Consider the following 20,855-nt stretch of genomic DNA (forward strand, 5'->3'; position numbering starts at 1 on the left):
TACCCCAAAGTTGACCACTCGACTGGTACGATGATTCAGAGTCAGTCCTTTCACTTTGCACGTCGTGTGCACTTCTCCTTGTTTGTCCCGGTATTCGTAGCCGTAATTTTTGGGACCACCACTGACGAAACTTAGAATCTTGTCGTCGGGATGCTCGTCTGTCCAGGCTCCTAAACGGTCTCCTTCGATGTCAGGGTGCTGTTGAATCGGGTGATGGATGTAAATGCAACTGTCCGTGTCAAAGTACAGGACGCGTTCTTCTAACAGTTCTAAAGCTTCGTACAATTTTAAGCGAGCATGAGCTGTCACGTAAGCCGCAATGATGACATTTCCAAAAGGGTCGTCTTGTACAAAGTCCAGATCTTCTTCGTAATTGACCAAGATCAAATCCTCTCGAACGACGTCCACGTGTTTCATGTATTTGGTTTTGTCGTGAATCATCTGGAAGTAGCGGGAAGGTTCTGTCAAATATTCCGTCTTGGGTAAACACGGTCGTTGTGCCATTTTACCCCACAAGCAATTTAACATCACTTTGGCAAACGATCGCCTGCCTTCGTTTTTTTCGATGTGGTCTAAAGAGATGCCTTCTTGTACATAGTATTTCTCTTTGAATTGTATTTGGTCTTCGGGAGTGTGACACCAGGAAGGATAGCCGCTGGCTTCTTGTTTCAGTTTCAAAAAGGCATCCACGTAGTCGGCGAAAATGCCTTTCTGAGTAGGGTCACCCTTGTGGTACTGTTGTGTCTTGGGAAAGTGGCAAATTTCGTACACTTCTAACAGTTGCTATCCCATGTCCAGAGCTTTGAACAATTCCACGCTGACCCAGGTTCCCGTCAAGGCACGTTCTTCCTGGCTGTGATGGCAAGGTTGGTCCTGGTTGCACGTTTCGGCACAAATACGGCACAAGGGAAACATCAGTTTGCCTTGACAATGGTGAGGTAAGACGGGATGGTATAGGTTCGTGGGAGGCAAAACTTTACACTTGATCAAGCCTTCGTATTGTCGAATGTTTTTCAGGTCGATGTGTTCCGTCAACAATTGTGGGTGCCCTGTAGGAAAGCGACAATATTTGCACACGTAGGGATACAGCGAACACACGTCCAAGTATTTGATTTCTTCTCCTTTCTCTTCGTCGGCTTGGTACAGCAAACAGGTGGCATTGGTCCTTCCTCCGTACAAACTATCCCTCGGGTTCAGCGGGTCCATGAACTGGTAACTTTCCACGAGGCGTTTAAACTCGGGATCGGTTTTCAAACGGTGATCGTACTCGTGTTTCCACATTTCCACCACTTGGTATCCTTGCTGTTCTAACTTTAGGCGTCGCTGACAAGTGTCCTGGTACAAGTCTTCCATGGTTCGTTGCAAAAACTGATTTTTAGTGTCACGGTCAGGGTAGCAGACGGGACATCCGTGAAATAAGCAACCGTTAAACTCGTACACGATCTTGGGGTTTTCTAAGTCCCAGCCATCGACCGAATACGTTCCGATGGTCTTTTCGCCTCCTCCGTTGCGGGCATGCTGAATCCATTTGTCTTCCTTGTCGCACAAGTAATGTAACCAACGTAGGGCTTTGACCGAGTATTGACGCTTGACATAGTGGGTCGTTTGAGGACTGATGACAGCCACGGTGTTTTCAGGCATGAATCGTTGGCGGTACACTAAGGAACACGCTTTGGCAATGGTGCAAGCTTCTTTCAAAGGATCGACCCCTCCGTGTTCCATGAACAGTTCTCGAAATTTTCCACAGCAACGCCGTAAAATGTCCACGTCGGAACGACAATACTTTAACATTTCTTCCTGAAAGTCGAAAGGGTCAGAGGCATGAGCCTGGTACCAAGCGTAGAAAGCTTCTCGTTGTTCGGTACGCATGCTGTCGGGATCGTAATAGTGAGCCTCAGGCAAATGGGGTAGAACGGCATGTTGATTGGCTTCCGTATTGAAAAAGTGTGGAAAGTACCCTTTAGCCATTTCTGTCATTCCAAACGCTTTAGGCATTCGACTCAAAGGCATGGTCAAGTAACTCATCGAATCTTTAAACTGCACTTGTCCCACTTGCATGAAAATGATTTTGGCTCCGTTCAAAATCACTTTAGGACGTTCGGTGCCATGTTCCGTATAGTACCTCAAAAGAAACTGTCCATCGTATCCGGAGAAATTGTGAGCCATCACCGTGGCATGACGATGACAATCTCCGTAACGTTCGATGTCCTCTTGGCTCCACGTCTTGTCGATGGGATCTAAGACCCATTGGGCAAAATCGGCTAACGTGTTTCCGTCCCCCAAAGATTTTTTCACGTCCTCCAGGAATCTTGCTGCAGTGAGGGCAATGACTGAAGATAGGTTCTTGAATGCACTTCTCGCACGCTCGATGAGCCACGCAGAAATTAGGAATGTGAATGCCGGTCTCTTGCATGCATTCGAAATCGAAAAAGATGAAATTGCCTTTCTTCTTGTGACCGTCCTCTTTCTCTGGTGGGGGTTGGTATTTTTACACGTAACATTCGTGTTCCAAGTCCACGATGTGGTGACAAATGTGACATTTTTTCTTTCCTCGACATACGTGTGCCTTGGCATTGTTGGTACGTATGCCTTGTCTACACGTAGGGCACAATCTCAGGAGTTGACAAGCACATTTCTTCTGTGAACCTTGTGTTTTCAAATGTTGTTGGTAACAGGTAGGGCTGACAAACGTGCGCAAACAAGTCGAACAAGGCACTGGTTCTTCGCTCAGGCAGGGTGGAGAGGCCAAACATCCTGGGCATTTCCATCCACAATGCTTGTGTTGCTCTCGATTATTATAACCATAGTCACATTTCTCACAGTAATATCTGTATCCCAGGAATCCGGTGATACTGGTAATGGTATCGAAATGGTCATCGTGATGATAAACATGAATGTATTTTCCGTCTTGGCCTCGAAACAACAGAGACCCGCGCATTTCTTGAGGGTGCACTTTCAAGGTGTAGCGTGGAGCTAGGGCATCTTGCAATTTTTGCATCTCAGGATTGTCACAGGGTGTGTCTTTGGACAGGCCAGCTTGTTGCAACAGGAGTTCTGCTTCGTTTCGTTGTTTGGCTCGATCGGATCGTTGAATAGTGTTCCAGGTTCTTTTCCATTCTGTCGTGTCGTTCTTGTTGGCATAGGTTCGTCCCACCACGATGGCACGGGCTAAACACATCTGGTCATGAGGATTGTGAATTTGGACAAGACTACGCTTAATGCTGCGAAGCTCGTTCACCAATAACATCTTTTTGCGTCCTGTCCCTTGAGGAAGAGAGACGTGGGCCATTTTCAGTGTGGCTTTACCATCGGTGATGTCAAACTGGTCATTAGATTGTTGTACGTGTTGAATCTTGTCCATGATTTTGGAAGGGGTTAGTTCTGCAGGTCTGCTAAACTCGATCCAAACAGGGGATTTCAAACCGTCGTGATCTATGGATAGTGTCAAGCGATCGTCTTCTTTGGGTTGACATTGTCGCTTGAGTGCGGTGAGCAAAGAATCCCACATCTCGGTGACAAACCCTTCTGCTTTCTCCAAGGGTACGTCGGCCTTGAAATCTTTAAACTTCACCGTGTAGGTGTAAGCCGTGGTTCTAAATTTTCTAGAGGAGCGCTTTTCCGTCTCTCGAATGGAATAGTATTTTTCAGGGTTGACTAAGGGTGACGAACTTGGTTTAGAGGTTTCAAATTCTGGTTCACTCATGTCCTCTTCAAAATCACTGGCATGAATTTGTGCCAAGATTTCAGCCCTGGTACGAGGCGATAGATCACGTTTCTGCCTCTTACTTTCTTCTTCTTCTTTCTTCTCGAATGAATGGGATCGTTTCATCTTGAGTGCAAAACGTCAAATGACTCAAGTTTAAACACCATAGACTAATTTATAGTCTTGGCAAACCAGCGTATATAAAAAGGGTGTGTGTCTTGTCCTTTCACTATTCATTTCACTCTCAAGCCGAGCACAACGATGGAAGAGACTACCCAGATGGAACGTTTCGTCAGAGCTTTGCGAGGGGTCATTAGAAAATTCTCTTCAGACCAGCCGACGGACTACTTTCCTTCCTTTCGAGATAAAAGTCAAGATACTTGCTATATCTGTCAGAAGAAATGGCATTGGTCTTCAGAGTGTCCAGACCGTCAAAAAAGAACAAAAACAGGGACTAAAAGAGACAAAAGTCAAGATACCTGTTATTATTGTAAAGAAAAAGGACATTGGTCTCCAGATTGCCCAAAAAAGAAACAAGAGGAGTCAGAAGAAAAGAAGGATTCTTCAGAAGAAGAGAGGGATTCTTCAGAGGAAGAAGAGGAAGAAAGAAGACAATTCTATTTAAAAGAAGCAAGAAACAGGAGAAGAAAAGAAGAAGGGAAGAAAATGAGGAAAAAACGGTGAAGAAATTCAAAAAACAGAGAGACTAAACAAGGAGAAAGAAGAAGTCAATGAACTTTTAATTAAAGTGTTCTGTGGTGAATTGTGAATTGGATTGTAAAAAAAGTGGATAAAAGAATACATGAATGATATAAGGTAAGTGTCTTTGAGTTTTGATTTTAAAATAAGAAGCTACACTCACGCACTCATACACAGACACGTACTATAAGGGTAAAATGGGTGGGGGTTTATTTTTGAGTTATTGACAAATTGAAATTGTATTTCTTTTCGAGAAATGTGGGTGGCCCTGAAAAGGGCCTTTTTATTTTGGTGTAGGGGTGAGTTTAACCAATCAACTTTAACTGCCTTAAGCCTTTGCCACGGCCAAGGCCTACTTCTGATGATTGGGTTGAAATCACTAAGGGTGGTACGACAGGCTTAGTCACAGGGTTGGCGTGTTTAGCTCGGGAAGGTCGTATTCTCTTCGGTCGTGATAAAGAAGTCTGATACATTTGTTTCAGACTTCTTAACTCCGCTAAAATGTCCAACAGTACCGTAGCCGTTTGATTTTCACCCTCTTGTTTCTTTGCTGCTACTTCTTCTTGCTGTTGTTGCTGTTGTTTTTTTCTTACCTCTTCTTGTTGCTGTTGCTGTTGCTGTAGGAGAAAAGCTTGTTCCGCTTCCTTTTGTCGTTGCATAAATTTCTCCAATTCTTCTTTCTGTCTCTGTCTAAAATTCTCCACTTGCGGTAATGAAGAAGGTAACGAAGGTTCCGGAACAAATTCTTGCGAGGTAAGAAAATCCACAAAATCCCAATGTACCTCTTCTGAAAGTAAGTCCGGGTTCCCTTGGGCAGTCTCCCCTGCTGGTGCACCCCAATGGATCGTTTTCTGAGTTTCCGTCATGTTGAATCACTGTCGCATAGATTGACTGCACACAAGCGCTAACGAATCTATATAGACCACGTGACGTCACAGACTGCTTTCTTCGGATTGGATGCGAGCTGACTGAATTTTGTAACGCGTGTTCGGATTGGTGAATGAATTCAATCCGTTTCAATCCTTCCTGTACCTATAAATAATCGCAGTTCACTGCATTGATTCACTTGTTCTCGTCGCTTCAAGATGTGGACCGATGTGCAATTTTCTACGCTTGTGTCTTCCATGATGTTCCGGACGGACATGCTCATGTATGTCCGATCCAAGTGGACCGTTGTCCACAGGACAAACACCAGCCTGTGGATACGTAGGATCTACGTTGAAAGACAAGGATGCCTGAAAAGAGTGCTGATTTACGGACCAATAGTGAGACGTAGCCTAAGGACAAGAAGAAGACCAATGCGGTACCCTTTATGTTAATGAATACATTAACATAAACCCAAATGCCCTTTTCAAGGCCAGCCATATTTCTCGAAAAGAGATAGCCTTTCCATTGCCTACCCCTTTTTAAAAAAAAATTTTTAAAAAAAATAATCCCATATTCAATTCCCCTTTGTCCCTAAACAACCCCCAAACTCTATTCCCCATGTTAAATTCCCCTTGTACGTATATCGGCCCACAATTTTTTCCCATGTTAATTCCCCTTGTACGTATATTAACCCACGATTTTTCGCCATGTTAAATTTCCATTGTACGTATATTCGCCCAGGGGTCTCCGTAATGCTAATTTCCATTGTACGTATAGTGGCCCACTTAACTACTAAAAACTGTCAGAGACAGACAAAGAGCTCTCTCTCTCTCTCTCTCTCTCTCTCTCATAAACATTTTTTAAATATAAATATGAATCGCGTCTCACAACCAAAGATAGTTTCTGGCAAAAAATGATAGATGTTACTTATTTCTTGTTAATGATTGAGGTGATGTATTCAGAGCAAGTACCTCAGATAGCAGTGACTTAATGAAAACAGCACTAGTTAAATGTATCTTTGACATGAGTTGAAAAGTTGATTATCTCCATTCATTAAAAATATTTAAGTGAAAGTATTCCATGTCCGAATATATTAGCTGTTACTCCACATCTCGCTTCGTAAGATTGTAAGGAAGGTCCGAATATAAGACAAAGGTCAGGCTGGGGAAATGGTTATGGGTCAGTAAATCCACTGGTAGCATCATCGTCCATTTTTCTCTCCGACTATCTCAATATCTTACAATCAAAACGCCTCGTACCATATTAGCCATATGTTCATGCTCGTCAGTCGCTTTTTACATACCGATTTACCCTTTCAGGATGTGTCTTTTTATATTGTATTGAAGATTTGTTTCGATAGATGGTGGATTGGTGAATTTGCAATCAATCTCATGGACATAATAGACACGTTTAAGTGCAGATGTCCGTAATAATTACATAGGTCAAGAAGTGTGTATGTATGTACGGATGTATATATGTATGGCCTAATAATGGAAAGCGAACGGCATGTGATAATTCTAACACCGGCAATGTAACTTAATTTATGACTGACCCCACACCAAAGAAGTAAACTCCACAATAATCTAGTTTGTATACGAACTTTCTGGAGAGATCCAGTACGTCCAGTGTTTATCTGTGTAACTTTTGCTCTAACTGGATGCATGCAAGAAACTCAAAACTATAGCGCCACCCATTTAATTGGGTAAAGGTGGAATGCCTGTTCCCCACCCCGTTTTTTGAAAATGAATCAGCAGATTCAAATGAGCCTGTCCGTCCGTCCGTCCCACTTTCCGCACAGTACTAATGCCCTTGACTTTACTGGGTTTTATTCTGCAATGATTTATATTGCTTGGCAGAAATCGATTAGCCAGAGGTCGAATATCAGTGTTCTAAGACATTGTTTAGCAGATTTATAGTTCTAATCGACAAACTCACTAACAGATTTCTAGTCCTGATTGACAAACTCACTAGCAGATTTATAGTTCTAATCGACAAACTCACTAACAGATTTCTAGTCCTGATTGACAAACTCACTAACAGATTTATAGTCCTGATTGACAAACTCACTAGCAGATTTATTGTCCTGATTGACAAACTCACTAACAGATTTATTGTCCTGATTGACAAACTCACTAACAGATTTATTGTCCTGATTGACAAACTCACTAACAGATTTATAGTCCTGATTGACAAACTCACTAACAGATTTATAGTCCTGATTGACAAACTCACTAACAGATTTATAGTCCTGATTGACAAACTCACTAACAGATTTATAGTCCTGATTGACAAACTCACTAGCAGATTTATAGTCCTGATTGACAAATTCACTTGCGCTTGTTTCTTCACAATAACTCCCTTAAATATCATTGGATTTTAACCGAATTTGGTATGCTCGTTCATATTTATAACAGCAGTGGCTTCAAAATCTTTTTCTTTACGATTATGATGTCTTGGAAGCATTTGTATAAATGTTCGTACTAGCCAGAGTATCTGCAAAGTTAAGACCCTTCCCCACCCACCCTACCCTATCCCACCCCACCCCACTCCCACCCTCTTCACTTAAAATCACAAAACATATAATGAAAGTATTTACTGAAGAGAAAATAACTAAAAATAACATTTAAAAACTATTGATGGATTTCAAAGCATGCACAATTATATTCGCAATTTTCAAGACATAAATCAACAGAAATAAAAGTGACGGGACTGAGGCTGAATTATTTAATGCATTGCCGCTAGGTTGTACATCTTTCGCGAAACCGAAGCAACACTTGGAACGTTTAATTTGGTCTAGAAAGTTTGGCTGCTCCGGAGGTGTGATTTGGTCTGGTCTGGTCTGGTCTGTAATATACAAAAATGAACATATATATGTACAAAAAGTGGTTAAATGGTCGAAAATAAATTACTTTTTAAAAGTGATCTGTAGCTGCTGAAGCATACGTGTGCTAAGGGGATTGGATACACTTTCTAAATATACTAAGCATAAATAATGGCGTCAAACGAAACAAACATGCGCAAACAAACAGCAGGAAAGCGTTTTATACATAATTTAGTGTACTGTGTGAAAGGTTGATTTCATAGGACGAGGTTAAGTGCCTTACCTTAAGACACATCGAGGCAGCCGACCCAGTTTGGCCTGTGCCTTTTTGAAACTGCTTATGATACTATATGTTTACATGAAATATATATTATGTAATTTTAGCCAGTACCGTATATTGCCTCGATGAAGATCATTGCTTTTTCTGCTCCTCTAAAACACAACAATTATCGCATTTTAATGTCTCAGGTAAGTCTGGCAAAGAATTTTTCTAACTTATGATTCAGGTAGCAGACCTTATATGATACAAGACAGGAATAAAGGGGGTACCACACTTGAATGACATATTTTCAGTTAGATACCCGGACTTTACTCTTTACTAGTGCCTACTGTATACCAGAGAACAATTGTTGAAACTAGTGACCTCGATGCACTTCCATTGGTAGTTCGTTCAAAGCTTGTCTATATGATTTTTAAATTGAGATGAACATATTTCAAGAAGCTACCATCTAACTTAGGTATAACATGTTCCACAAATGTATGACTCCTGATCTGCTCCGAATAACACGGATTGAAAATGTATTTATTCTTTAACCCTTTACCTCAAAGCCTCTGATACTGTGCAGGCTTCCGTATAAATGTGACAAAATCACAGAGTGCAATGTGTTATGAACAGAACATATGTAGGCTAAATGATTAAGGCAATGTAGTATGCTAAGTGCAACATAAATTTAACCATTTTACTTTATTTGTGCATATTTGTTCTCTATAGATAGGTTTAAAAGAAGAATCTGATTTTTATGACTGCATCATTTGTTTTAACCAAAGAATATTTTATAGTTTTTCTTTATAATTAATGCATCAAATCAGTGAAGCTGTGTGACTGTGTTAATGACCTTTCACAACCTCTGAATCTGCCGTTTCATTGTCTACGAATATGTCCCTAAACCATTCGAATTTGATAAATTGTCAAACTGGGTATTGCCTACACAGATATCAGAAGCCTTTAATGTCATAATCCTAATCAACAGAGCCCAGGAGAGTGCTGAACAAAGTCAGAGCGCCCCCACCCCCACCCCCACCTACCCCCATTTTGGAATATGGAGAATCTGATCCAGTTCTTTGAAATAGTACTATAAATAGCAACCTCGCTATGTGACATCATTGCCATGTTGTCAATAACTATGACACTCGGAACTACCTCGGCTATTTCTCTCATACGATACAATTTATTGGTATATTTGTCGACACAGTTATTTCCAGATAAGGAGCCAAACAACTGGTTCCCTGGATAATTCTTCGCACAAAAGTAGATCCAGTTTATTCGGATCAGCTCCTCTATTTCTATTATTGTATTGGCAATTAGAATGACTGATAGGTTACGAATAAAAAAAAATAAAGTTCATTCATTCATGGCCTCTCTGTCAACCCTTGTTTCGTACATAACCGAAGTGATCCGAATGACAGCTATCTGCACATATTCGAAGTTAGAACAGTAGGATGTATTCCGATAAATCCACCCCACAATGCTGTTTACGGTAGTCGTCGTAACGTGATTCTACGCGTCGAAATGCGATTCCACAGCAATTAGGTAGAGGTGTCCAGCAAAAGACAACTGCACCAATATATTTTACTCTAGTAATAAATGTTAAAGTCAATCAACGCTTTTAGTGTTGGAAAAAATGGAATTCTTACTACTCTGTTATGCGTGCTGATTTCACACGATGTCATCTTTACTTGACCCAGTTTACCCCCGGGATGCCATGTTCAATCAAGACCAATAATTTCGAGTGCTTGATTTTCTTTTACTTTATGTTTTTGTTGAGGGAGGATATGACAGATAAAGTGGAGAGCATTGAACAATGAGCAAATGCACATACATGTCATTTTCACTTTACATAAAATGCACGAAGATTTTATCTTTTAGAAGAATTTGTAATTCGAAACCATGCAGCGATTGTTTTACGAACTCGTCAAGGCAATATTTGAAGGTTATCTTTTAGAACTTGTAATTATCCACAGCGTTGATGATATTGAAACTATACATTTTTTACACTGAATAAATGTGTAAATGATTTTATAAAATCAGGAGGCATTTTATAAAAATGTCTAGTATGGTCCAAATTATGTAAAGTTTCCATATCCCTTCACTCCAGCACGCATGCACATACATACATGCATGCATACATACATGCATACATACATACATACATACATACGTCTTCTGGTTCATTTGGCGTCTGCATGCTTAGTGGTCGAATTTAGTGACATTACTGCCTCTGGACTGATCGAGTGTTTTCCAGTAATACGTATCCATTAGATGACATTCAAAGAGTGGTCATCTGCTCTCTCCCGCTTCCTCACATCCCTCGTGTGTGGGTGTGGATATATATATATATATATATATATATATATATATATATATATATATATATATATATATATATATATATATATATATATATGTGTGTGTGTGTGTGTGTGTGTGTGTGTGTGTGTGTGTGTGCGCGTGTGCGTGTTTATTTATATCACATACGTTAAAATTAACATGGATATTAAAGTGTTGGCATAAATCAAATTGTAAATCAAATAATGCGCAAATACAAACATCCTTGCAACTGTGTGCTGATCAATCTAGATCAATGATGAATTTCCACTCACTGGTGAAGTATGAAAACAACGATAAAAAGTATTAACAATTTGCGTTTTCTAAATGAATTTAATATGATAAACAATATCGTTGCAATCCTTTCTGCTTTCCGTTCCCCCTACTATCTCATGCATTCATGTCTTAGGTACAAAATATGCCGAAAAATCTGGAATGCGAGAGAAAAATAATTTGGACTGGATGAAAATCTTGAAACTGAGCTTACACCAAGTAACCTACAAGAATATGGTTCGTCGTAACGGTGTATATACACTTTCCTTGGGATTTATCTACAGTGTTTATATAATGAATGATACAAAGTTGCAATACACTGTCGACATTATACGGTACATTTTTTGGTTACAAGGCACACATACTGTAATGTATTTAATGTATATTGTTTTATTGTTTCTGAAACCAAATATAATGTTCTAAAAATCGATTATTATTTATTAAATATGAAAATGTCCAAAGGCAGCCTCTCTCTCTCTCTCTCTCTCTGGACCATCGTAGCAAGATACTGGCCAAAATCCTTGTTAATTCGAGCGTAGAGGATTTTAGCTTGGAATTTCGTTTGTGGCATACGACTATGTCTCTGGAGGTATGAATGATGGTAAAAGTTAAGGCAAACCGACCAGAGAGACAGACAGACAGACAGACAAACAGAGTGAGACAGAGAGAGAGAGAGAACAGTTTTATGGTTGGTAGTAATATTAATTAATGCAGAATAATGACTTAGATCAACTGTAAATATATTAAATATTTTAATTACCTATTCTTGATTCGTCTTTGCGTTTAGTTTCTACGCCACACTTATATCCATGCGCCGGTACGTGAATGGCTGATACTTAAGTGTTTATAATGCTCTACTTTCGTCATTAAAACCATCTTTCATATTTACATCATAACTGTGTTTAATATTGATTTAATAAATGAGAAGAAAACCAGAAATACAATAAGGAAAACAATCAGCTTATCAATATGCAAAGGTGATTGTGAATAGCCACAAAAGGCATAGAACTACCTTTGCAGCGGACACACTTGGCAGAGAATGTGAGGAGTTCATTCACTCGGTCGTTACACAGTTGCCTGTAGTAAATCTACCTCCGTTCAAAGGGCAAATATGTGTATTTGTATGTGGTATAAATAAAATATCTGTATAGTATGTACGCCGTATCAATGATCTACAACTAGTTGCATCAGTATTTCGTTAAAAAGAAACTGGGCAAGCCTCGTTTCCTTTTAATGAAAAATTTATACATCTCGCGGTATCTCATTGATATAGAGTACATGCTATATATATATATATAGAGAGAGAGAGAGAGAGAGAGAGAGAGAGAGACAGACAGACAGACAGACAGACAGACAGACTATATGTATAGTATTACGCTGTATCAATTTTATACCACGAGATGTACAGGTACAGATGATGACTTCGACAAGTGTCAACTGGACCTAGCCTGACGTCAAATTCATCACCTTTATCTGCCTTCAAAGTCATTACCTATAATTACTTTCTACCCAACCAAGCCTGCGTTTGGCCAATTTTTCCATCTGTGATTGACCTCTTGTCGACCAAACCTATGTCTGCCCAAATTCTTTCATGTAAATCCCCCCCCCTCTCTCTCTCTCTCTCTCTCTCTCTCTCTCTCTCTCTCTCTCTCTCTCTCTCTCTCGTGGACCAAGTCTAAGCCTGGTCAAGTGATCACCTGACTCTTGATGAATCAAACCTGAGCATGGCCAAATTCATCACTTGGCATAAAATGGCCGAAGTCATCGCATGCAACTGATAGATTGTCAGAGATATGATAAACCTGGTTTCATATTCCATTTCTGTGAAAATTAATTCTTCTGAATGTAGCGGCCTCTGTCCAGATTCTTCACCTAACACTTGACGAGGTATGAGAGATGCACGAAAGCAGGCTTCAGGGAATTATAGATTTGTTACTAGATCCGATAAAATGCTTCTAAATCCGATATACATTTTTTTGTTTCAAGTAAATATTGGATACAATGCACGACAATGTAAATATGACTGCAGTGAAATTTTATGATATTATTGTGCAACTGTGGTGATAGGTTTTATGTTAGTGTATTCAGTGCAGAGACGAAAGAGCACGAAATAAAAAATCAAACAGCCATTCATGTTTTTATTACTGTTTATTACATTCTCAAAAGCAAATACTTATTGTTGTGCACGCCATATTGTCAGAATCATTAACAAAATGTACTTAAAGCTATTACAATCATTGTAACACACATTAACAAAATGTACTTAAAGCCATTACAATCATTGTAACACACATTAACAAAATGTACTTAAAGCCATTACAATCATTGTAACACACATTAACAAAATGTACTTAAAGATATTACAATCATTGTAACACACATTAACAAAATGTACTTAAAGCTATTACAATCATTGTAACACACATTAACAAAATCTACTTAAAGATCTTACATTTATGAAAGCAGGCTAAAACTTTCCAGAAACATCACATGTATCGAAAGAGACAGAACGAGTCGCGCTGTGATTGTATATTTCATGTCACATATAAAAATAAATGAAAGTTTTTTTTGTGGATATTATAATTGGTGCGTACCATGTTCTTTCCTCAACAAAATATGGTCCTGTAATATTACTATCGAGGTCATTGTTTTCTTCAGGTTACTTTGTTTAAGCAGCAGGAGGGGATTGACCGACCGCCCCCCCCAAAAAAAAAAAATGGCGGCCGACAATATTTTTTTTACCCATTAATAAACCCTACATTGTGGAATCAGACGCTAGTATCAACAAGAAACAAGTAGATCTCGTCTTTTTTATATGCGTCGCGGGTTCCCCTAATTATAATAGCATCTGTCGCAAACGCTTGCAATATGTCTACCTCGTTTTTTGGGACTCGAACGCATGAAATCGTTTTCATTGTCTAACGCTCTTACCACAGCGTCCACTGTCTCACTTAAGAATAGATCGCTCCGGTGGCCTAGTGGTTAAAGTGTCCGCCTCGGAAGCGGGAGGTCATGGGTTCGAACCCAGGGCCAATCATACCAAAGATTTACAAAAATGGTACCGATCATCATCTAACCCATGTTGCTGCGATTTACAAGGGTTTTGTTAATACGACAGTTTCTGATGATCCCAGCTCTGCTCGCTTCGTAATTAACGAATATTGGATGGTTCTTAAATTCATCAAGATCAATCTCTATTTCAGTTTGTTCCAATATTATATTTTTTCTTCTTCTAATGTAACATTATTTTTCAGCAGAGAAATACTTCTCTAGATAATCCTTTGCGTCTTTTATTTTGATGTCATCAGAAGCGTTTTTGTATTTCGTATTATCGCTTAAGCGCTCGATAGTTTCGTCTACAGCAAGAAACACATAACTGGGTCTTCTCCTTGACCCCCACCCCACACTTCAGATATGATTGTGGTCCACTACTGCCACGGAGAATATTGGCTATGTGATATCCACAGTATTCTCCACCAGCATTCCTTCCACAAGGAATTACTGCTCCGATCACCAGCCATCGACCGCTGTTTTTTCTTTTTTGCCTGATGCATAATATATTATTGGATCAAGTCCAATTGACGATAATACTTTTCCTATTTATATAGATGACTAATTCTACTGCTGCAGGAAGACTATTTTAGTGTAACCGGGACAAAACCTGCTTTCTTAAAGTCGACAATTGCACACAAAAAATTACGGAATGAGATAAAAATCGTTATTAACCGCAAGTGAAATTAAGAGATTAACGAAAATAGAAATTATCATATGTGGTGATCATGGACAGCCTCCGCCGTTTGTAGGTGAATCACCACACGAATAGTTGATCCACTCTGTTGGCCTCTGTGAAGAGATTTTTACGATCATCGATCACAGGATGAACAACTACGACAATTGAAATCGTTAATCAGATTACAAACTGACAAAATTCAATGTCAAATACTGCCTACCGTAATTTCAGAGACTCCTATGTCCGATTTCTGGAAATTATGGCACCTTATTGATCTAATAGTTGCAGCCAAGAAAACGTCCGTGATTCGTTTCAGCCTAAATTATTTGAGCTTCACAAGGAAAAATGTCCATATCAGCAAGTCCCGCTATGTTATCGACAAACAGATACACGCCGACAAAATATACTTGTTGATATTCTGGTAGTAGACACCGGAGTTTTCCGCGTAAAACAAAAACTCTTTCTTAATGATATCGTCGATGTTCCAGTAGAGGCAGTACAACAGGCGTTGTCAATAAACCCGTCGTGCTGGGCTCTGCTATATGCAATAACAATCCATTCGTCTCAGGGCTTAACAATATCAGATACCAATATCTGGATTTTCGATGATCGCATAGAATGGTCAAATTTAGTTTATCTTGTTGTGTCAAGAGTAACAAAAATATCTCAGTTACACAGGGTTGTCTACATGTTGGAGCTGCCAACATCGTCACAAACAAGAACGGCGTCACTAGGAATTATCAACGTAGTAAAGAAAAAAAAAGCGGGTTGTGCGAGAGATGACAAACAATTACACCAGTTTTAACTGTATTTGGAATTTGTCATGACACTGAACCAACGACAAAATAAGCATTGCGCCTGCTATAACACAGTAATGTTCTGTGAATATTTTCCTCATGATGTATGATGTGGACAGAATCGATAGTAGTCTCGGTCACACACGCGAAAATGTATCTCTGACATGTTTTGAATGTAACAGACGTAGAAGAGCATTGTTCCTCAATGCGTGTACCTTGGTTAGCGTTTTTTTTTTTTTTTTTTTTTTTTTTGCTATCGCGTGTGGGAGCCCTCCACTCTGGTGTTAAATGTGTTTTCAGGATTTACCTGTAATTGTTCACGTACAAATCCACGTTGAGAGACTGTTGAATCTAATCCATACATTAGTGGTTGCATAGTAGATCTTACCAAGCTGAAAGTTCTTGTTCTTTATTGAATTCAGCGTATGAATCAGTTTGACATCCGCGCTATGTCCTTGTTGTAAATCTAGATTTTTATACGCGACAGCATGAACATGACACGCTTGATCAATCGCCTTTGAGTTGTTTCGTCAAATCTAATGTAAAGGCGACCAACGCCGAAAACAACATCGACGCTGATTCCAGCCACGGACGGTATCACGTGTATCGCCGATAATGTGCCGATTAACGTCGTTTGTTTCGGCGACCAATATTGTCGATGACGATGATTCGTCTGCGATATTTTTTTGTTTTGTCTTGTGCTCGTCTATGATTTCTTCCAACGATGCCTTCCACGCACATGCTTGATCATACCGAAATGATAGTATGCGATACCATATGTGCTATATTAAGTTACCAATTGATGTGTTTTTGTGAAGAATTCCAAACACCACCAGTATGTTGTTGCGGTTAAAACCTTATCTGCTGGTTCCAGTAAAAATGTTTCCTCGGTATTTTGATTTCCGGTTCCGGGAAACCTATTGGTGGAATAATGCCATGGAAATGTAGTGAATATCCTAAATTTCACAGCGCTAAACACGCAGAGCCTGTACACCCGGGTGACCTCAGCGGCATGTTTGATGGAGTTGTTTTGTTGTGACCATGTTGCTGATCCAGACGATACCTTGTATACCGAGTTGATGAGCGGAGTTGTACGAATAACACTATCTTGAATCGGTTTTATTTTTTCAGCGATTTCATCGAGTCGCGTGAGAATTTCAGTGTGACTAATATCGACGAAATTTGGAACCCCAAAGAATCCGCTGAAGATTATATTTATGGTACCTCGAAAATTCGTAAACATGGTTGTATGGTTACTATATTCAGCTCTGAATGTGGTCAGTCCATCATTGAATGCCGTTATCGAGGTTATCATCGCAATGTTGATGCTTTCCACGTATTTCTTCGTTGCAGCTTCATCGTTTGATTCTGGTTCTCTCAAATTAGCTGTGATTTATCCGCTCATGTTGAGATCGCCAGTCATTTCATCACCGGCTTAGCAACGCATCTACTGCTCTTAGTTCCGATCGTAGTGCTGTTGTTGTCCACGTATTTTTGTTGCCACGTCATCGTCTGATTTTGGTTCTCTCTCAGTGATAATTGTATTTCTGCTCATGTTGAGATCACCATACATTATGTCTCCAATTTTTTCTAATATTTCCAGTAATCTTCGCGGCTATTGTTAAAAGTGATTCTTTCGAGTCTTTAATCTTACCGGTTTTAGCAAAATTCACTAGGTTATCTTTGGTCGCACCAGGAACTCGCAGAATAATATAAATGGGATATTGCTCGTCTTTGACTGTCATCGCTGATCCTGAAAAACAACAACTTTATTTGTGTCAACATCTGCTAGACGCAAAAGGTCAGTAAGTTCATCTAGTGTTGCATATTTGGCTAAATCAGTGTCACCCTGGGGCTATCCACGAGCAGATCTTCCGTAAATATCTACCATTATAAACCATTAACCTGTTTCAAACGACGTGCGGTATGCTCATGCACAGCTTTATGAGGCGACGCTGATAACCTTGACACGGTGTTAAGTACCGTAAGCACTTCTGGACCGCATATTGGTAGATCCCTTAATGTCTGAGTTGTTAATGATGAATACCACCAGATTGGTATGTCACCGGCTAAGCCCCTATACCGTAAAAATTCCCTCGTTGGTATCAATCTATACGAATCAAAATAAACATCTCCACGTGGATCAACCTCGTATGCAACCCATTGAGCACCACCACGAGAACTTGCATCGAGATTCAATATACCTGTTTCAACACGATTTGGTTTTGCGTATAATTGATCACGCACGAAAACACCTCTGAAGTTTTTTATGTTTAATCGCGGAGCAGCATCACGTTAATCAAAATTGGATATTGGGAGTTTTAGTGAAATTTCTTCGGCAGTCTCTGACCTTGACCATATCGCGTTCCTGGTAATCTTAGACCGCGTCCCTTTTTTGACATGTTTATACCCTGTCCTGTTGCGTATGTTCAGTGCCATACATTCAGCTGTTCAAACGGCATCAAGTTCCGCTGCTTTTCAACAGCTGGAGCAGCTGCTTCAATTAGCGTTTGTAACGCCGCTTGAAACGGAAATATACCGCCAATTCGTGTTGTGTCGCTGATTGCATTCGCAGAAAGATCAAGTCTCACACCAGTTCTTAATTTATTTGCGTCATTGTAGTGTTTGAGTTGACGTTCAGTCAATGATAAATTATTTGGCTCTTGCAACACCGCTGATTACAGAGTCAATTTTGCCCCAGTATTCTTCTTCGATGCGGATTGAAGTTTTTAATCTTACCAGGTGTCAGAGTAACATTGACTTGATGATATGACAGTACAACATCATGAATGATCTAATTACATGTTCGGAAAACACTTACATGTTTGGAAAACATTTACGTGTTTTCTACGGGCTCATCAATGACTCACATTCGTCCATCAACACCTTCAAGCAGCATTGTTTTATCCCACAATATAACAGCGATTCCTCTTCTGTAACCACAGCTGGAGCAGGACCAACAGTAGCTCTCACATGTACGTCAGCGACTGACTGTCTGAATAAATCCAGATGTTCCAACGAGAAATAATAAATCGGATACAGCGTTAAGAAATCCCGCTGTGATATCTGAAGGCCGGAGTCGACATTCTGATCACGCCCCATAAATCTCATCAAGCTATTATACACCAGTGCAACATTATTTTGGTCAAGATTCAGTATTATGTCTTTGGATGGTTCTTGATATCCATTTATCCTCAGCGAAATTGTGGACACCGTTAATCTATCAAACGCCATTGGATTTACTGTCTGATCGTTATACTGGTGGCACGCTGAAATGCCACAAATATGTGTAGTGGTGCTGCAGTTCCCTGCTGTGATGCGATCTGCCATGAAAATGTTCCTGCTGTGCCTGAAGCTGTGTCTGTTGTCATTCTCAGCCACAACAGCGTTGAGTTGCCGCCGTCATTCATGAAGGACAATACTTGTTGTTCTTTATTCAACGACGGAGTCAACGTTGGCATCCATAATGCTAGTTTTGTTAGTGTTACTTTACCAGCACCACCTCAGCCAATCTCAGCATGCCAGATAGCATGGTCGTCTGTGGCTCCTCGAACCATTGCAACTGTATGTTTTGCTCCGAAGATTACTTTTATAACATGTCTACAAAATCCGAAGATATATAACAGTAGTATCACACATGAAAATCCACCATCTGCGTTAACCTGAGATCGCCGTGCTGCAAATCCAAGGTTGAATTCTGGATTGACGCTCTGCAGTGTCGCAAAATCAGCGGCTGGTGAAGGTATCATTCCAGCTGGTTGTGGATCAACAGTGCTGACCAGTTCTAACTGTACCATGAAATGCTGCCTGCCTATCGTCGGGTTAGTCAGTAACGTCCTTCTCGAACATCATGGCTGGACCGGAGGACGTGAATAGTCATCGCTGTATCTTGTAAGACCGATAACAGTCGTAGCGACATCAACGTTATCGAGGCATGTTTCGATTTCTCTACCATCAGCTATATATATGACACTTAAACAGTGAATAATACCGTTGTTAACGAATCCACATCGTTCATTTTCAGCATATGCGGTGTTATCATTTTTCACAAGTTTACCGTGAACTTCAATAAATGCCTAGACGGACGATAAATACATTAAATACATTGATGTATCTTAGACTTGTAATTCGGTTCGTCCACGTTGTTCTGGTGCTCGTGCTTCATAAGAATAATGCTGATAATCACGCACAGACTCATCCTTGAATACTGGTGCGTCCATGTCAAATATTAGATCAGATACACGCTTGACCATTTTTGTTATAATTCGCTGTCGTCTAAAATGACGTTCTAACAGTGATCAGTATCGACAACTGTGACGAGCCAGACCACTGCCCGCTATTAGGTATACGGTTATGTATTTTTCTATCTCAGGTGCGATTTTGTTTTGTCGGTGATGGCACTCCAGCTAATTATTTCAACCGCTCATTTGCTGCTTGATTTTTTACTTTGCTGACATTTGTTGACATCACTTCGGAGTTCGGCAGTTTTACTGGAATGCTAGCGCTGGAATACTTCACATTCTGCTGTGGTTTTCATCGTACTAATCGTGAGAGTCGGTCTTTGACCTCAGAAAATGCTTTAACAGCAAGCTTACCAACAGTGTCAATATCCTTCGATGGCTTTCATACCTAATTGTTTTTTATAGCTTTTGGGGCCATCCTTTTAAAAAAAACCTTGAACAACTTCGCCGAGTCCATCTTGTAGATCATTTTATGACAGTTAATCGTGAATTTATCACCCTGACTCTTACAGGTATTCGTTGGGCATTGTGTATAATCATGTTATTTTGTTATCGCCGATTTAATTGATCACCCACTGCAGTACTCGTCGGTAATTTCGTCCATCAATGCCCGATAGACTCCACTGTCCATGACGCCACCGGTAAATAAACGCTGACAAATATCAGCTGCCTCGTTGATAATTTTGTGGGAATCGTTGCCGGCGCGTCTTCCACCAATCAGAATTTCTAGTCGATCAACATTAGCGAGGATGGTATTGGGACAAAGTTTATCTTGAATCACCGGCGATTCAACTATCATATTACGACCGCGTTTCAAACGATGTCGATCGCGAGGCCACTTTCAGTTGCTCCTTCAGGTGGTTCTTCTTCCTCTACACGAGGCGGTCTAAATTGTGATCTTTTGGGTAATAATATATCTACAAATAATGGCTTTTTAGCAGCTCCCTTCACTCGTTTCTGAAATTCTTCAAACAAAGGCTTATATTTCCCTGCGATTTGATTTTTTAATATAATGTTTTAGAAACAAAAAAGAAACCCACTTTGATTATGGAACATCAGAGGTGATTGGATCTAATAGTTCACGACGAATTTGATATCCTACTGCATCAACCGCTACAG

The sequence above is a fragment of the Sinohyriopsis cumingii genome, chromosome 5 (genome assembly GCF_028554795.1).
Source record: "Sinohyriopsis cumingii isolate HCF-2022 chromosome 5, ASM2855479v2, whole genome shotgun sequence".
NCBI classification, from domain to species: domain Eukaryota; kingdom Metazoa; phylum Mollusca; class Bivalvia; order Unionida; family Unionidae; genus Sinohyriopsis; species Sinohyriopsis cumingii.